Source organism: Hibiscus syriacus, unplaced genomic scaffold (genome assembly GCF_006381635.1).
Source record: "Hibiscus syriacus cultivar Baekdansim isolate YM2019G1 unplaced genomic scaffold, ASM638163v2 tig00110793_pilon, whole genome shotgun sequence".
NCBI lineage: Eukaryota > Viridiplantae > Streptophyta > Magnoliopsida > Malvales > Malvaceae > Hibiscus > Hibiscus syriacus.
In genome coordinates, this window is record NW_024062864.1 from 351,504 (window position 1) to 370,758 (window position 19,255).

The following is a 19,255-nucleotide window of genomic DNA, read 5'->3' on the forward strand; positions in this document are numbered from 1 at the left end:
AGTGGTAAGAAATTTATTTTGAAGTTAGTATTTTTTAAATAGTTTTTATATTTTTTATTAATATAATTATATAAATATTATTTTTTATTAAAATAATATTTATATAATTATTATTTATTTAAATTTATTAATTAATTATTTTTTATGTTAATTATATTTTTTTGTCTACAATTATAATAGAAAGTGAAATGTTGCTGCGATTGGATGCAAACCATATCTCCAGACATTTTAGTAATATGGTAATATTTTTTTATAATTAATGTTAATATTTATTATTATTTTTAATTTAAATTTAAATTTATTATGAATTTATATTAATTATAAATTTTTATAATGTATATTATTGAGGAAATTGATCGTATTTTAGAGACATTTATTAAAAACCCACGTATACCGACACCGGAACATATTTTGCCATATTTGGCTTCTACCGGGTTCGGGTATATTGCAACAATTATTGGCGGTTGCAAACTCGAATCTGTCCTGATTTCTGCATTGATTGAGAGTTTGAGGCCTGAGACACACACTTTTTATCGTCCATGTGGAGAGGCTACAATTACGTTGGAGGATGTCTTTATGCATCTGGGGCTTCCCGTCGACGGAAACATTATGTGTGGTATGGCGGATAGTGATTGGCAGTCAATGTGCATGGAGTATCTTGGAGCTGCTCCGTCAGAGTTTAATGGAGGTAAAATAGCTTTATTTTGGTTGAAAGCTAATTTTGAAGTTTTGAATGAAAATGCTTCAGAGGATTAAGCAAAGGCATGTGCTCGGGTTTATATTCTACAAATAATTGGAGGAATATTGATGCCCGACAAATCTCGCAATCAGGTGCATTGTATGTGGTTGCGGCATCTGATTGATTTTGATGAAGCTGAAAGATATAGTTGGGGCGATGCAGTTTTGACATTTCTCTTTAGAGAAATGTGTCGTGAGATGAATTATAAGAAAACTGCTATCGGTGGATGTCTCCTGCTTCTGCAATCATGGACGTGGTTCCGCATGTATTTTTTATGCCCTATCGTCAATGAACCATACGTATTCCCCTTATTATTGAGGTAATTTTTTAACTAAATTTTGATTTAAATATTTTTAATTAAATAGGATGATATTTAGTTTATATTATATTTCATAGGTGGTTGATGAAAAGAAAGAACCATAGAAGTATACCTACTGGTTAGAGGAAATGCGTTTACTTATTGATACAAAATGGGTCTGATGTATGTTTTTAAATCTGTTTAAATATGAATATTTTAATTTAAAATGTTAGATATAATTAGAATATTATATTGATTTGAATTGTATATTTATATTTCAGTTTCAGTGGATACCTTATGCGAGCGATGAAGTAAAGGCTTGCATCACACCCCACCTGCGTGGGTCATTAGAGGTTTGGATGTTGGTTATACCTCTTATATGTTATGCTATTATTGAGTGGCATACAGTTGATCGCGTGCTCTTTTTGATCGTGTGCTCCTTCAGTTTGGTTGTACGCAATATATTCCTGGCGCACCTAGGAATTTAGACGACATGCATAACATAGATAGAAGAGGAAAGAAAGAGATTAATTGGGTGGTGAGACACAGAGATTGGATTGCGCTTTGGAAGAACCGATATGCACAGATGGCCCCTCGACAATTTTACGCTGAAACTGGTCATATGGTTACGGATAACTATATGGACTGGTTTAATGAAAATGAAAGTCGTTTTTACTTTCGGCTGAAGCACGAGAGGTTAACATTCCTAGGCGCCGAGAAAGACGTCAACCGTCTCAATATCATCATCTCCCGACTCGTAGACGGAGAGAAGGCGCTACCAGTTCTGCATCAGACCCACCACAACATCCCTATCCACCGATGATGATACACAGCCCTCCAATTCAGATGACATCTCCTCAGGGGTATATGCCAAGCCCACCAGTTTATATGCCATCTTCGCAGGGTTACATTCCTAGCCCTCATGGTTACATTCCTAGCCCGCCAGGTTACATGCCTAGCCCGCAGAGTGTTATGACACCATATGGAGGTGCATATACTACTATGTTTAATGATCCAACATATGGTTCATATGCATCTTATTTGGCTGGTGGTTCTTCTCCGCATACACCTCAATCTCCATCTGAATCACTGACATCGGTGATCCAGTTGTATTTTAATGTTATTTAAATAGTTATATTTCATAAATTTATGTAATTTGGTTATGTTATTTAAATGTTTCATGGTTGTTACAATAATATTTTTAATGTTATTTTTTATTCAAATTTAACATTAAATGTTTGTTAAATGATTTTAAAATACAAATTATAATATTTGAAATTTAACATTAAATTCAACTTAATATTACAATTGTATTCAAAATTAAAAGTTATATTCCAATTGTAGTTAACAGTGCTTAAATTGAAATTAAATTTATCCATACGTAAAAAATGTCGATGCTCATTCCATTAAAACCAACTTATCACTTCATATTTATTCGTAAAAACATGTCGATGCTCATTTTAGTCCTGAGTACTTATCACTTCACATTTATTCGTAAAAACATATCGATGTTTATTCCATACAATTTCAATGTCACAACCAACTTATCACTTCACATTTATTCAATTTATCTATAACATTTTATCCAATTTATTTAAATAACCAACTGATCACTTCACATTTATTCAATTTATCCATAATATTTTATCTAATTTATTCAAACTTCACAAAACATTTTAATTTAAGTTATTAACTTAAATTTATCCATATGTATAATTTTATCCTTAACTTGTTGAACTTCCAAAAAAACTTCAATTTTGGTTATAATTTACCTGATTTCACCATCCATCTATAGTTCCCCGGGGGACATGAGTGACATAATAGGGCAATGATAACATATTCTCTGACAAAATAATGGAAGGCGCACCCCCAGGAACGAGCCTTCAAGTCCCCTCAGAAATAATAGGTACTGACATGAATAATTTCCCAGGGGACATGAGTGACATAATAGGGCAATGATAACATATTCTTACACAAAATAATGGAAGGCGCGCCCCTGGGAACGCGCCTTCACTATCCCCTCAGAAATAATAGGTACTGACATGAATAGTTCCCCGGGGGACATGAGTGACATAATAGGGCAATGATAACATATTCTTACACAAAATAATGGAAGGCGCGTCCCTGAGAACGCGCCTTCAAGTCCCCTAAGAAATATTAAGTACTGACATGAATAGTTCCCCGGGGGACATGAGTGACATAATAGGGCAATGATAACATATTTTTACACAAAATAATTGAAGGCGCGCCCACGAAACGCGCCTTCACCATTTTGGGTACTGACATGAATAGTGCCCCCGAGGGACATGAGTGACATAATAGGGCAATGATAACATATTATCTGACAAAATAATGAAAGGTGCCCCCCAGGAACGCGCTTTCACGTGAATAGTGTAACACCCCCAACCCGTACCCGACCCGGATCCGAGTCTGAGGTGTCACATTGACTTTTCAAACTTTGACTCTTGGCAAAATTTAAGAAAATTTAAAACTTTCATTAAAGTAAAAGTGGTTTATTTACATAAATTGACCACAAAAATCAAAATCGATCAGAGCATATTTAACTCAATCAATTAGTACATGACAACTATATTCAAAATAACCAAAACCATTTAAATCATCTATTTTCTGATCTGAAATTTTATAAGGAAGATGCTGACCTGTCTTACTATTCTTCGCTTCTCTTCTAGCTTCTGTAACCTACGTGTGAAACAATCACACGCTAAGTCTATGACTTAGTGAGGCATAAAACTTATAATGCACTTTATAACATATATCAATACATGCATGTTTTGTTCTATCATGCTATACCAAATTACATGATTTCCTCATATCATGTAAAATCATATCAGATTAATTAACAATAAATACATACATACATACATATAAATCATCATTAGCAGTTTATCATGTAATCACATACTTTTATGCTTAACCTTTTCAATCAAACACTATACACACACAACATCATATCATTTGTATAACATTTATCATATCACTAACATATATTTGTTTATATATCTTGATTAGCCCATGTACATATGTGAGAACTATAGATATGTGAGTCTATGGAGGTTGTGCACTAATGCTTTCACCACAACTCATATAAATGCACCGAAATGTCACGTAGAATTGCACCGTAGTGCCACGTAGAATTGCACTGTAGTGCCATATAATATGACTATAAGAACCATATATCATTCCTTAAGAATCATATACATATACTAGGGATCAAGTATGTGTCTCACAAGACTTCACACATGTTACAAAGAATATATATATCCCGAAGGACCGCGTAGACCCTCGACTCTTGGCATGCCAACTATACACCTAGCTCTCATGACACATGCATATTAATTATCTTTTATCACATGTCTGATCTCTTATAATCATGTAATCACATAACTCATGTCATTTCTTGTAAAATCACATATATCATGTAATACATATAACTTATACACTTTCTCATATGTTCACATGGTTCACATCACATGAATCATATATTTTCATATAGTTTATGTTTTATTCTCTTATATTCTCATACATGTAATACATATCAGGCATGGTTACACAACTCCTTTCTATATTACTTGCATGTATCTATATTCTTTTTTATATACTCACAGAGTCATATAGTATGATATTTCATATAACCTCATGAATCACCACACATGGATACATACTCAAATACTCATAGTTACATATCACTTAAATTATTCACATTTACCTAATCTATGGTCATATAGCTTCTATCACTAAGTCACTTATCTAATCTCTTATTCTCATATGTTCATATTTATCATATAACACATAAGTTTTATTGCATATTTATATCTCATTCCTACATCACTAATTCATAATATAATTTACATCATATCATCTACCTTATTCTGTATTTCTTGGTATGCACTTGCATTACCTAACCTACATTATACTTATACACCTAAATATATTACTTCTATTATTTCTTTTATATACAATTTAATCTATTTACTTAATTCAATTCCGTACAACTCCTATAATCATTTCATATCACTCCATAGATTCTATTATACAACTAATGTGTCATAATTTTATTTAAGCATATGAATCTTTCTCCTATATCTTATCTTATATGCTCATAGTATCACTGAAGTTCAAGTCTCCTAGTTAATATATTATTTATGTAACCATTGCTTACTTAGTTCATATCCTTTCTCATAAACTCACTTTTACCATATTCTCATATTATTACTTAAATTATCTCATAGCATGTATTCACGTAGTAATATTTCATTTATATATATGTATATATCAAAGATCTTATCACATAGCTTATCTTTTATATTCATATAATTTATTATCATATCATATGGTTTATATCATCATAACATAGCACATATTCACATCAACCATATAATACATATATACAATAACATGTCAACACATATAAATCATACACATATATACTTCTATTTATGAATTCATGCATTTTACTATGGAAAATAGACTTGTCGCAAGTCTTATTTCCATTTAACATCATATAATACTAATATGCACTCACCTGGCCTCACTAGTCCATTCTAATCTCTTATATTCCCTTTTTATCGATCTTACTTGTCAATGATTCCAGAACTCGTTTAGGCTCTGAATCTATATAATTATACATTTTAAGGCTATTATTAGATACCTACACCTTGTAATTTGATACTAGCAACTTAAAACGAACTTATTAAACTAATATTTACAATTTTCCTTTAGGGGAATCAGTTCCCTCCTGTGGGAGTATCGGTTCCCCCATGACATTCTGGAAATTTTTATTCGCTTGAAGGGGTATCGGTTCCCCTTGAATGGGTACCGATTCCCATAGCCCAGAATTACATTTTCAGCACGAAAAATACTTCATTTCAACTTAAACACTTCCTATTTCAACCTCTTTTATATACTAAACTCAAACACACATACTTAAACCCATTTATACTCATTTATCCCATCTTAATTCTCAAAAACCTTTCCTCTTATGAAATCCAATAATCATACTCAAATTTTAACATGTTCTAAATTCCTTTATATCACTCCAAATCTCTTAATTTAACTATTGACAAGTCAAATTTAACTTCAAATTCTACTTATCAATTCTTTTCCAAAATTTCATATAAAACTCCAAATCTTTAATCTCTCTTAACCCCTCCATTCTTTGATTTTACCGTAACCCAAGCTTTCCTTAAGTTTATCCATCAACTAAAGATCAAAACCAAACTTAAAATTCAAATAATAATCAACTAATAAAACTCTCACCTTTGCCTTGCTCTCCCAAGTATGAAGAAGAAGAAAGGAGAAGAGAACTCTGGATGTTTCTCACATTTCCCACATTTATATTACTAAAAAAGGGAGGATAAAAATCTTTCATACGAAAAGACCATTTTACCCCTTTAGTTAATCCATTTTTACTATTTAATCCAAAATCCTTTACTTAAGTCCCTGAACTTTTAGCTTATTTCGAAATTGAGCACAAAGTTTCCAAATTTTACATTTTAGTCACTGACCCGGCTTTTGGGATGTAACAAATCTCCTCTCCTTTTAAGAAAATTCATCCTCGAATTTTCACTGCATACCTTTATATTATCATGCCTTCTAATATTTTCATGTTGCCTCCCTTTCTTAATCTTTACTGTTACCGCTAGCAATTTTACCATTTTCCCCAAACTCAAATCTTCATATACATCCATATCTTTATAAGTCCATATAATATCATTCATTATATAGACAGTAACCCTAATCCTTATTCATCAATATTATGAATCAATTGATCTTTTTCATCATTCTCTATGTGTTTTGCACATAAATCAAACTTTTGCTTATTCTTAATCCTTGTCTGTATTACTATACACATAATCTTTTTATATAACCCTTACGTATTTACTCAAAGAATAATCACCCGTTCTTGTTCTTCTAATAATTGAAAATTGTATTGCTCCATATCAAACTCATAACTGATATCTCAATATACCTCTTGCCATCCTTGCTCTTTTAAACTCCATATTTGACTTTTCCCATCCCTTTTATTCCTTCAAAAATAAAATCTTCTTATACACATATCATATCTTTTCTTTAATATACACAAACTCTTTTCTTATCATTTATACTCATCTCTGATTACTGATCTTCATCATATCTTCTTAGCTTGATAATCTATTGTACTTATACAGAACCTTATTCTTTACCATTTCTTATACTTGTATTTCCTTCCTTAAAACACCCTTTTAAACATAAAAATACTTATTTCTTTGCCTACATCATATCTATATGATCAAAACCATATCCAAATCCACATCATACTTGATTAACTTAACTTTATCTTTTCTTCAAATCTTATAACTCTATTATTCATAATATTACAATTAATCAATAACAATGCTTCAATTTAGGGCATAAGCCCTAATCAAACTACTCATATTCATCTTCTCATTTGAAACCCAACCAGTGCAATTTACATACTTATCAAATCCACATTTATTCTCATACACCATACAATTTCTGTTGTTCCAACACAACCTTATAATTCCTTTATCTTATAAATTGACCACTGATGTTCTCATTCTTAAACTCTTCTTATCAATCCTTATCTTTACTCAAACATATGAATCCTCACCTTCTTCACTATATCACATTATTATGATCAAAATATACAATTGTATCCAAATCCACTTCATATTTAGTTATCTTATCCTGACAATATCTCAAAATCTTATAATTACAATACATTTCCATCACCTCATCTGGTTAGCCAACGCTAACTTTTCCATCTAGAATGCAAGCCCTTATAATAGCCACACTCTTGCTTATACACGGTACTATCTCTTTGTTTCAACCTCATAAGCTCTGACTTTATATGTCTTATACGCTTGTCACTGATGCACTTATTCTTGAATTCTCCTAACTAATAACCACATCCATGAATCTTCTATCATTCTTATGTTAACATCTGTTCACTATACTTCAACTTCTCCACATATAACTAAACCACTTCTCCACATAGAACTAAACCACTTCATCTAACTTCTTCATTTCAAAACAGTGGAAACTTTTTAGCGTTCTTATGGTGACACTTATTCACCATATTTTATCTTATTCACGTAATAACAAAACTAATCCATATCACTTTTTCGATTCAAACAGTGAAAATCTTTTATCACTATTCTGATATGATTTCAACTTTCTGAAATCAATATTTGATCTTACGAAAACTTCCTGAGGTGTCCGCTCTTCATCCTGCCTGGCCAGGGCAGGTGAATTGCTATTACAATCAGGAATATCGCCTCTCACTTCACTTCGAAATTACTATAATTATACTTCTATTATAACTTAGCAATCTAATTCAATTAGCAAGATAACACACTCCTTACATTATCAGATCAGAAATTTTTACCTTATGTTGGCATGTACATATTTTAAAAACTCTTTTACCTTCGTTTAAGCCTAGAATCGGCTAAACATTGGCTCTGATACCATTAAATGTAACACCCCCAACCCGTACCCGACCCGGATCCGAGTCTGAGGTGTTACATTGACTTTTCAAACTTTGACTCTTGACAAAATTCAAGAAAATTTAAAACTTTCATTAAAGTAAAAGTGGTTTATTTATAAAATTGACAACAAAAACCAAAATCGATCAGAGCATATTTAACTCAATCAATTAGTACATGCCAACTATATTCAAAATAACCAAAACCATTTAAATCATCTATTTTCTGATCTGAAATTTTGTAAGGAAGATGCTGACCTGTCTTATTCTTCTTCACTTCTCTTCTAGCTTCTGTAACCTACGTGTGAAACAATCACACGCTAAGTCTATGACTTAGTGAGGCATAAAAACTTATAATGCACTTTATAACATATATCAATACATACATGTTCTGTTCTATCATGCTATACCAAATTATATGATTTCCTCATATCATATAAAATCATATCAGATTAATTAACAATAAATACATACATACACATAAATCATCATTAGCAGTTTATCATGGAATCACATACTTTTATGCTTAACATTTTCAATCAAATACTATACACACACAACATCATATCATTTGTATAACATTTATCATATCACTAACATATATTTGTTTATATCTCTTGATTAGCCCATGTACATATGTGAGAACTATAGATATGTGAGTTTATGGAGGTTGTGCACTAATGCTGTCACCACAGCTCATATAAATGCACCGAAGTGTCACGTAGAATTGCACCGTAGTGCCGTGTAGAATTGCACCGTAGTGCCATATAATAATGTACATAAGGACCACATATCATTCCTTAAGAATCATATACATATACTAGGGATCAAGTATGTGTCTCACAAGACTTCACACATGTTCCAAAGAATATATATATATCCCGAAGGACCGCGTAGACCCTTGACTCTTGGCATGCCAACTATACCCTAGCTCTCATGACACACAACATGGGCATTGTCATTTATATCATTTCATATTCACACATGCATATTAATAATCTTTTATCACATGTCTGATCTCTTATAATCATGTAATCAAATAGCTCATGTCATTTCTTGTAAAATCACATATATCATGTAATACATATAACTTATACACTTTCTCATATGTTCACATGGTTCACATCACATGAATCATATCTTTTCATATAGTTTATGTTTTATTCTCTTATATTCCCATACATGTAATACATATCAGGCATGGTTACACAACTCCTTTCTATATAACTTGCATGTACCTATATTCTTTTTCATATACTTACATAGTTATATAGTATGATATTTCATATAACCTCATGAATCACCTCACATGGATACATACTCAAATACTCATAGTTACATATCACTTAAATTATTCATATTTACCTAATCCATGGTCATATAGCTTCTATCACCAAGTCACTTATCTAATCTCTTATTCTCATATGTTCATATTTATCATATAACACATAAGTTTTATTACATATTTATATCTCATTTCTACATCACTAATTCATAATATAATTTACATCATATCATCTACCTTATTCTGTATTTCTTGGTATGCACTTGCATTACCTAACCTACATTATACTTATGCACCTAAATATATTAATTCTATTATTTCTTTTATATACAATTTAATATATTTACTTAATTCAATTCCGTACAACTCCTAAAATCATTTCATATCACTCCATAGCTTCTATTATACAACTAATGTGTCATAATTTTATTTAAGCATATGAATCTTTCTCCTCTATCTTATCTTATATGCTCATAGTATCACTGAAGTTCAAGTCTCCTAGTTAATATATTATTTATGTAACCATTGCTTACTTAGTTCATATCCTTTCTCATAAACTCACTTTTACCATATTCTCATATTATTACTTAAATTATCTCATAGCATGTATTCACGTAGTAATATTTCATTTATATATATGTATATATCAAAGATCTTATCACATAACTTATCTTTTATATTCATATAATTTATTATCATATCATATGGTTTATATCATCATAACATAGCACATATTCACATCAACCATATAATACATATATACAATAACATGTCAACACATATAAATCATACACATATATACTTCTATTTATGAATTCATGCATTTTACTATGGAAAATAAACTTGTCGCAAGTCTTATTTCCATTTAACATCATATAATACTAATATGCACTCACCTGGCCTCACTAGTCCTTTCCAATCTCTTAATTTCCCTTTTTATCGATCTTATTTGTTAATGATTCGGAACTCGTTTAGGCTCTGAATCTACATAATTATACATTTTAAGGCAATTATTAGATACATATACCTTGTAATTTGATACTAGCAACTTAAACGAACTTATTAAACCAATATTTACAATTTTCCTTTAGGGGGAATCGGTTCCCTCCTGTGGGGGTATCGGTTCCCCCATGACATTCTGGAAATTTTTATTCGCTTGAAGGGGTATCGGTTCCCCTTGAATGGGTACCGATTCCCCTAGCCCATAATTACATTTTCAACACGAAAAATACTTCATTTCAACTTAAACACTTCATAATTCAACCTCTTTTATATACTAAACTCAATCACATATACTTAAACCCATTTGTAATCATTTATCCCATCTTAATTCCCAAAAACCTTTCCTCTTCTGAAATTCAATAATCATACTCAAATTTCAACATGTTCTAAATTCCTTTTTATCACTCCAAATCTCTTAATTTAACTATTGACAAGTCAAATTTAACTTCAAATTCTACTTATCAATTCTTTTCCAAAATTTCATAAAAAAACTCCAAATCTTTAATCTCTCTTAACCCCTTCATTCTTTGATTTTACCGTAACCCAAGATTTCCTTAAGTTTATCCATCAACTAAAGATCAAAACCAAACTTAAAATTCAAATAATAATCAACTAATAAAACTCTCACCTTTGCCTTGCTCTCCCAAGTATGAAGAAGAAGAAAGGAGAAGAGAACTCTGGATGTTTCTCACATTTTCCACATTTATATTACTCAAAAAGGGAGGATAAAAATCTTTCCTATAAAAAGACCATTTTACCCCTTTAGTTAATCCATCTTTACTATTTAATCCAAAATCCTTTACTTAAGTCCTTGAACTTTTAGCTTATTTTAGAATTGAGCATAAAGTTTCCAAATTTTACATTTTAGTCACTGACCCGGCTTTTGGGATGTTACAAATAGTACCCCAGTTATAGACACTATTATATGCAATGTATTATAAACTTTCAAAATAAACTTCAGTTCACAAGCTTTCAAATTCTCAAACTCTAAATTTCTCAAAACTCTCAATCCTCTATTCTCTGAAAATGACCTATATTCTCTGAAAATGAGTCGTCATTCTGTTGTTGTTTTATATGATGGAGAAATTAAGGAAGCTGAAGAGGGGTTGTTTTTGAGTCAGATCATTATATCCTCTTAACCTTGAAGAGAAACATCACTCTTGAGTAGTTAATCACAAAAATTTCGTTAAAGATTCGTGTAACAGGCCGGAGAAGACTATCTTCACTTCAGTATAGATTTCCTACTGAACTTTTTCCACTCACATATACATCATTTTAGCTTTCCAATGATGATAATGTTTCTATGATAGTTGATGCTCATATAGGGAGTTCACAATCTCTTATTGAAACGTATGCCAGTTTTATTGAGGTTTGTGCTTCTCGTGGTCTCTCATATTCCTCTCACTTTGGCATTGCATATCAAGCTGATCAAGTTGATAGCCCGACGCAATTGATCTGTAATGATTTCACATCATTAATGGCGGATCCAACGCCAGATGCCATGCCATCAAGTTCAATAGGAAGGCATTCATCTGCAACTGCTTATGATCTCAGTGTATTAATGCAGTCAAGTACTGTAAACCAGTTGTCCAAATTGATGGTACTTTCTTGTATGGGAAATACAAGCAAGTTTTATTATTGGATGTGGTCCAAGATGGAAACTGCAATATTCTTCCTGTTGCGTTTACCCTCGTTCAAGGAGAAGAAACTGATTCTTGGGCTTTTTTCCTTAAAAATTTACGTTTACATATTGTCACCAGGGAACGAGTATGCATTATTTCAGACCGAGGAGCTGGGATAAAAGCAGCAATGGACTCTTTGGGTACAATGTATAGACCTCCACATGTTCAACATCGTTATTGTGTCCGTCATATTGCTGCAAACTATTACAAAAATACAAGAAGAACGATGAACGTCAGTTAGTCGTGCGGATGGGTATGTTACTTTTTCCCAATTTTTCTATCATTCTCGTATTACCTATTTATACTTCATATTAACTATTACATATTCCTAATGGCTTAGGTTACGAACTCTTACCTCAAAGGTTTGAGTCGATGCTACAAGAGCTGTTTGGCAAAAATAAGAAGAGGTGCGAGTACATTATGGACATCAACAAAGAAATGTGGACAAATGCTTATGACGGGGGTATTGCTATGGTCATATGCCAACAAACTTGGCTGAAGCAATAAATTCAACCTTAAAGGGGGCGTGCTATTACCAGTCACGGCGTTGGTCAAAACGACTTATTTTCGTTTGGGTCAACTCTTTGCAAAACTCGATGGACAAGCTCTTACTTGGATGCAAAACGACCATATTTACCACCCAAGACTAGTAGCTGATTTACAAAAAAAAATGGTTGCATCAAATGGGATGTTGGTTACAAATTTTTCTCGCACCAGTGAATTGTTTCGTGTAACCGAAATGCCACGTCCGCTGCAAGGGATTGAAGCTAACTCTTTCAGAGTTAATCTGCATGAGAGGTGGTGCGATTGTGGTTTCTTTTAAGCACTCAAATATCCATGCTCTCGTGTCATTGCAGCTTACTCACATTCGCATTTGGACTACAAAAATTATGTTGATACCGTATACCAACTTTCACAAGTATTCAAGGTATATGAATTTGAGTTTCCGCCCATAGGAAACGAAAGAGACCCAGATGAGATTCAAACTTGGCTTACAATTGTACCAGATCCATTGCTATTGAGGGACTCAAGTTGTCCAAAATCTACTAGAATACATTGTGATATAGATATTCGGGAGAAGTCAACAGAACAAAAACGATGTGGGCATTGTAGAAACATCGGTCATAATAGAAAAAAATGTCCAACTCTGTTATCATCACATAATCGTTAACCCTTATGTAATTAATATTCTATTTAAATGAATGTTTTTGTTTCTAATATTTAAATGTAATTGCATTTTGTATAATTTCTCAATGTATGTACGCCTAAATAATTTTTTTTAAATTGTTCTTTAAAAAATATTTTATGATCTTTATTTAATATAATAATTAATATTATTAATTATAATTTTTTTAAAATATTATAATAACTCCACCTTCTAAGTAGAGAAAAAAATATTAAATTAAACAAATTAAAAGTTATAAAAAATTATGTATTCGATGACACATTTCATGTTATGATTGGATGATTAAATTTATAAAATTAAATTTTCAGTAAGACTAAATTCATAAAATATGTAAGTATTGAAGATTAAATGTGTAATTATACTAATTTTATTAACTTATGCATCAATAATTTCGTTAAATATTGATAACAGATGACTAGATTGATAACATTTAAATAATTAAGTGATAAAATTAATAGATCGATAATCAAAATAAAATTAAGTGATCAAAAAATACATTCGATAATTCTTAAATTATAACCGAAACACTTTACATAATATATTACTAATTTATAATAACAATAAAAATAAAATCTTTATTATTAAAAAAAATACCAACGTGGCAGCCGACTCAGTAGAACCCCGTGAAAGCGCGTCCCCGGGGATGCGCCTTTGTGCCACCTCAACCGAAAGGGTGTCACTTCGAGAAATATCGGTCAACGGTGCTAAAAAGAGAGATATTCGACGAAAAGGTGTCAGTTTAGTCAAATCGTCGATTATCTCTACCAACGTCAGTGATAAAGTTGTTGTCGCTTCATTCTTTTCGATTTTATAGTATTTCAATCTTTATAGATATTCATGGACACACTATATTTAAGTTATCGAGAATTTGATTCGATCAATCAATTTTGATGATTAGTTATATTTTAAAATTTTAGATTCGAATATTGTGTATGTCACAAATATAAATATTTATTGTTAAACCGTTGAAAAATCTTAAATAGATATTACTTATTATATTTTACTTCGGGTTCATTAGAAAAGAAGTTTTTTGAGAATTATAAATTGAAAAAATTATGTTTTCTATCACTCAATTTTGTTTTCATTCCAAATAAATTTTATATTTTATTTTATGACGATTGAACGATAAAATTACATATTATACCGACTTTAAGTTTTGTTGATTTCGAAAGAAACAAACTTGATAAGAAAGAAAAATATTCTAGTACTAATTAGTTGTAAATGATAGTCTACAATAGAAAAAGGCATTAACTATTAGAAGAATAACAGTAAAATATTAAGTTTACTTTTGTAAAAACTGTTCAAAACACAATGTTTTGTTATTGTCGTTATACAACTAATGATCGGGTAACAAAAAATGATATTCAGAAATTATTAATCGAGTGATAAAAAAAGGTTAGATGACAAAAACAGAAACAAATGCAAAGCTGAGTGATTAATACATAATTCACTCTTTCAATATTTGAAAAGCCTAAGACAGGTGTCAGAATTTTGCAAACCCGGAAACCCCTTAGGAATAAATGGGTCACAAGGTGAAGGCCCATTCGAGCAAATATCAGATATAAACCGAAGCTGAAGTTGGAGCCACCCACTAAAAAGATTGACTATTTACAATTGATTGAATACAGATATGATCACAAAAATTTCTCCACCTTATTTGAAAGGAACATGAGTGCTTTGTCGGTGGCTTAGCTTAACAACAATGCAGATTGATTACGAAAGAAACATCTACTTCATTTCATGGCATAATCATATAACATGGGGCGCTATTACAGTAGTTAATTGCTCTCTATAGGGAAAAATGGATTTTTTAAAACTTTTAAGCATATTTTTAATGGGTAAAATTATAATTTTATATTATATTTTATGATATTTTTATAATTGTATATTATACACTCAATAATTGAGTGATAAACGAGAAATTAATATTCAAAGTAAGCTACTTATGAATTATGTTGAGAAAAAATAGAGATCTTATATCTCACATTAATAAATGTGGGAGATATTTATAAATATGAGCAAACTTAAGTGTTCTAGAATATGTAAGACAAGATTTTATCTTTTAAATCGGAACAAATCCGGACCCAACGAGATATTCTAGCATTGGGACAACATTTTTACGCGATCTTTTTATAAAATGGGAAATGCGATGCTTTCCTTAATTGATTTTCAGCATCAGAGAAATATCACGTCTAGGACATCATTATGAGTTACTCCCCTATAATTCATGTTTTTGGTCTAACACCCTCCCATATCTGGTAATCACAATGGATCCCGACAGCACTGTTTCTTTTTCTATAAAACTCCAAATTCAGTACTTCGTTTAAGAGGATATCAAATTCCTTATCGTTCGATCCAAGAGATAACAATGGAGCTTCACCTTTGATCATTCTTAGTTAGGGACCTAATCATTTGGATTTTTATTACTGTATAACTGAATCGATGTGACATCGAGGACATAATGCAAAATAAAAGTCGGAGACCGAGAGTTGTCCCCCGCTACTGAATTTAATGGCATCACTGGAACAAAAATCAGCTACTTTCTAAAAGGTAGAAGACAAAGGAAAAGGGGTAAGCACACTGGGCCCAAATAAACAGTTGAATAACCTTTGGGGCTGCACTAAAATGACAAACTATCTCTATTAAGCCCGCAGAGAAAATTTAATCATCTTCGTCCAAAAAGTGAAAAAAGGCAATACATTTGTAGCTTTACATTCACCGGGATTCCTAAAACTCAACATCATTGATGGCAAAGATCCTAAAATCCCATGTAAACAAGTCATTAGTTAAAAGGGAAGACTTTGGGACTCGAGTAAACACCTTCAAAAAGGGAAGAAAAAATACAATTGGCGAACAAAACAAGCAAAAAGTGACATTTATGAGATAATGTGAGTAGCTTTTTTTTCCTTCCATTTTTGTAACTATTTCTACATACGCAAGAAAGTGATGAAATGACCTACAACTAGGTAAAAACTCTACAGTTAAGTCAAAATGCTTGCTCAAGAAATTTGACACTCACCTAGCCTTCTTCCGGGACTTGAACAGTAAATTCGATGGAGGCGAAGGTGAAAACTCGAAAGGCAAATGTGGTGGCTCTGCCTCACCAGAAAGCATCTCCACCACCTCTTTATGGTAGGTCGCTTGCTTGGTGATCTTTGTAGACAAAGCAATGTTATGGTAATGCAAAGCAATGCTTGATCCTTATCCAGTGAATGGATAGAAGGATCAACTAGTTCCAAAAGCCTCCCATTGCCTTGCCCAAGATATCAAATTTGCTCTCTTGAATTCGAACACTGGCGAGGCCGTGACTTGGAGTGGTATACGGCCAGATATTATGACCAAAACCAGAACCCTAAAGCTATAAACATCACATTTCTTCGAGAGTAAACCGCCACTGCAGTACTCCGGCGCGATATAACAAACAATTCCTCTCATACTCGGTGTACTACTGATCCCGCCGCTCTTCGGTATATCGCCACTAGCCCAATCTTGGCTATTCCTTCTTCCCATTTTGAATTCACCACTGAATCCATTTAACCACCAATCAATGCTGCCTTTGCTATTCTTCTTCCTATTACTTTCTACCATTTCTTCATCTCTTTTCCACCATAGTTCTTCATTGTTACTCGAACTTAGCCCTCTTTTTTTCTTCTTCTTCTTTGTTAGTTCTTCACAAAATTCTTCTTTCCACCATTCTCTCGGCTTCCTATTCCTCTATTTCTTTCGAATCTTTTCCTTCTTCTACTTAACACTAGAACTCGAAACCTTGCAATCATTAATGTTATCAACTGAGCTTGGAGAAGCAAACTACACATTTTTTTATCTTTTCTTTTTAATCTCATTCCCAATCCATTCCATTACATAGTCTTTAACTCGCCCCGACTCAGACCCAACTCCAGGATCCTGCTTCCACCACCAATCTCTTCTCTAACCACCCTTTTTATTACTAACTAAATCTCTCCCACTTTCTACACTAACCTTGTCATATAACCCTTCAGATAAAACACTTTCTTTTTCCAGTCCCATCTCCAGTGACAAAGCCGGCGACGCCTCGGAATCCAAAACTCTAAGCACACAGCTTTCCGGCGACCTATGGCTGTCCGCAACCGTCAAGCTCGCACCTTCTTCGAAACCACTTAAAACTCTATCTGTTTCTTCTAAAATTGATCCGTTATCTTCTACGACATCTTTTTTCCTCGAGACTTCACCTTCTTTAAGCCCTTCAACTATGTTCTCTGTTTTCAATCTAGGGAGACCGAAATCACCAATCTTGGCCTTGAATTCTCCGTCCAAAAGAATATTACTTGGCTTAATATCGCCATGGATAACCGGCGGATCACATAAATGATGGAGATACTCGAGCCCTTTAGCCACATCAGCTATAACAAAAACTCTTCTACTCCACACCATTAGTTCTTCGCATTTTCTATCCAAGAGCGCGTCTTGCACGCTCCGATTTTCCATTAATTCGTAAACCAAAACCAACCTTCTCCTCCTGGAATCTGAAGAGAACCCAATGAGAGGAATAATGTGGGGAGAATCCAAGGCGTATGAGAGAAAAAGTTCGTTGTGAAACTCACGCTCTCCTTGCAATGGATCTGTCGAGTTCATAACTTTGACCGCAAAATGTCGAGCTAACGACGGGAGAGTTCCTTTGTAAACCGACCCGAATCCGCCGTGTCCTAACCGGTTGGAAGGGGAGAACGATGAGATTGCGCGGCGGAGGATGGAGTACGAGAAGCGGCGGCAATGACCATGGGTTGAAGATTCCGACGGAGCTGTGCGGTTGCGATAGAGCTTCCGGTAGATGAAAATGGTTAAGACGGTTAAAAGTATTAGAGTTATAGTTCCAGCAGCGACGAGGAGTGCGAGAAACAGGGGAAAGTTTTTATGAAGGTGACGGTGGTGCTGTGGTGGCGTCTCCGCCGCGATTTCTGGAGGCGAGAACCGTGATAGCATGATTGTAAATAAAGAAGAAACCAAAGCTAAGTTAGGATTGCATTTTACCTTCCTTTCCCTTTTTTTTCTTCTCCGTTTAGACTTTAGAAGAAAGAATTTTTCTGCCACTGACTGAGTACTAGAAAAAATGTTTTGTTTCCAAGTTTTTTTTTTATTTCAGAATAAAATAGGGAGTGTCGGGTGACAGAGAGTGTCTGTGTGTGAACGTTGACGTGTAGGACAATTATTGGAAGGTCACGAATTTAATTGTGACGGTTGAGTGAGTGAAATTTAAATGTCAATTTAAGCGACAACTGATAAGATGCGGACGGGGGCGGTAGACTATTTTATAGGTAAATTATATAGGTAAAACATACGCGAGTTCATGATAAACCTGGGGAATCAATTGACAAACTAGTTTATTCAAATGATCATTACAAATTCAGTTACAAACACAGATTCCGATACAGTGGCTAGCGCAACTACAACACTGTCGGAGAACGAAGAGTATTTCTGAAATTGAATTCCACACTAACAGAAAGAACAAAAAGAAGCAAAGTGTAATGAACAAGTATTACCGGTTTTGTGCTCTGCATAATTACTGCATGTTGCATGCTACAA

The 19,255-nt window shown here is 32.9% G+C and overlaps 1 pseudogene; it reads right to left on the bottom strand.

Annotated features, from left to right (window-relative positions):
- Positions 1–16,661: 16,661 nt before the first annotated feature.
- On the bottom strand, positions 16,662–18,807 carry LOC120141039 (annotated as a pseudogene).
- Between the last annotated feature and the right edge of the window lie 448 nt (positions 18,808–19,255).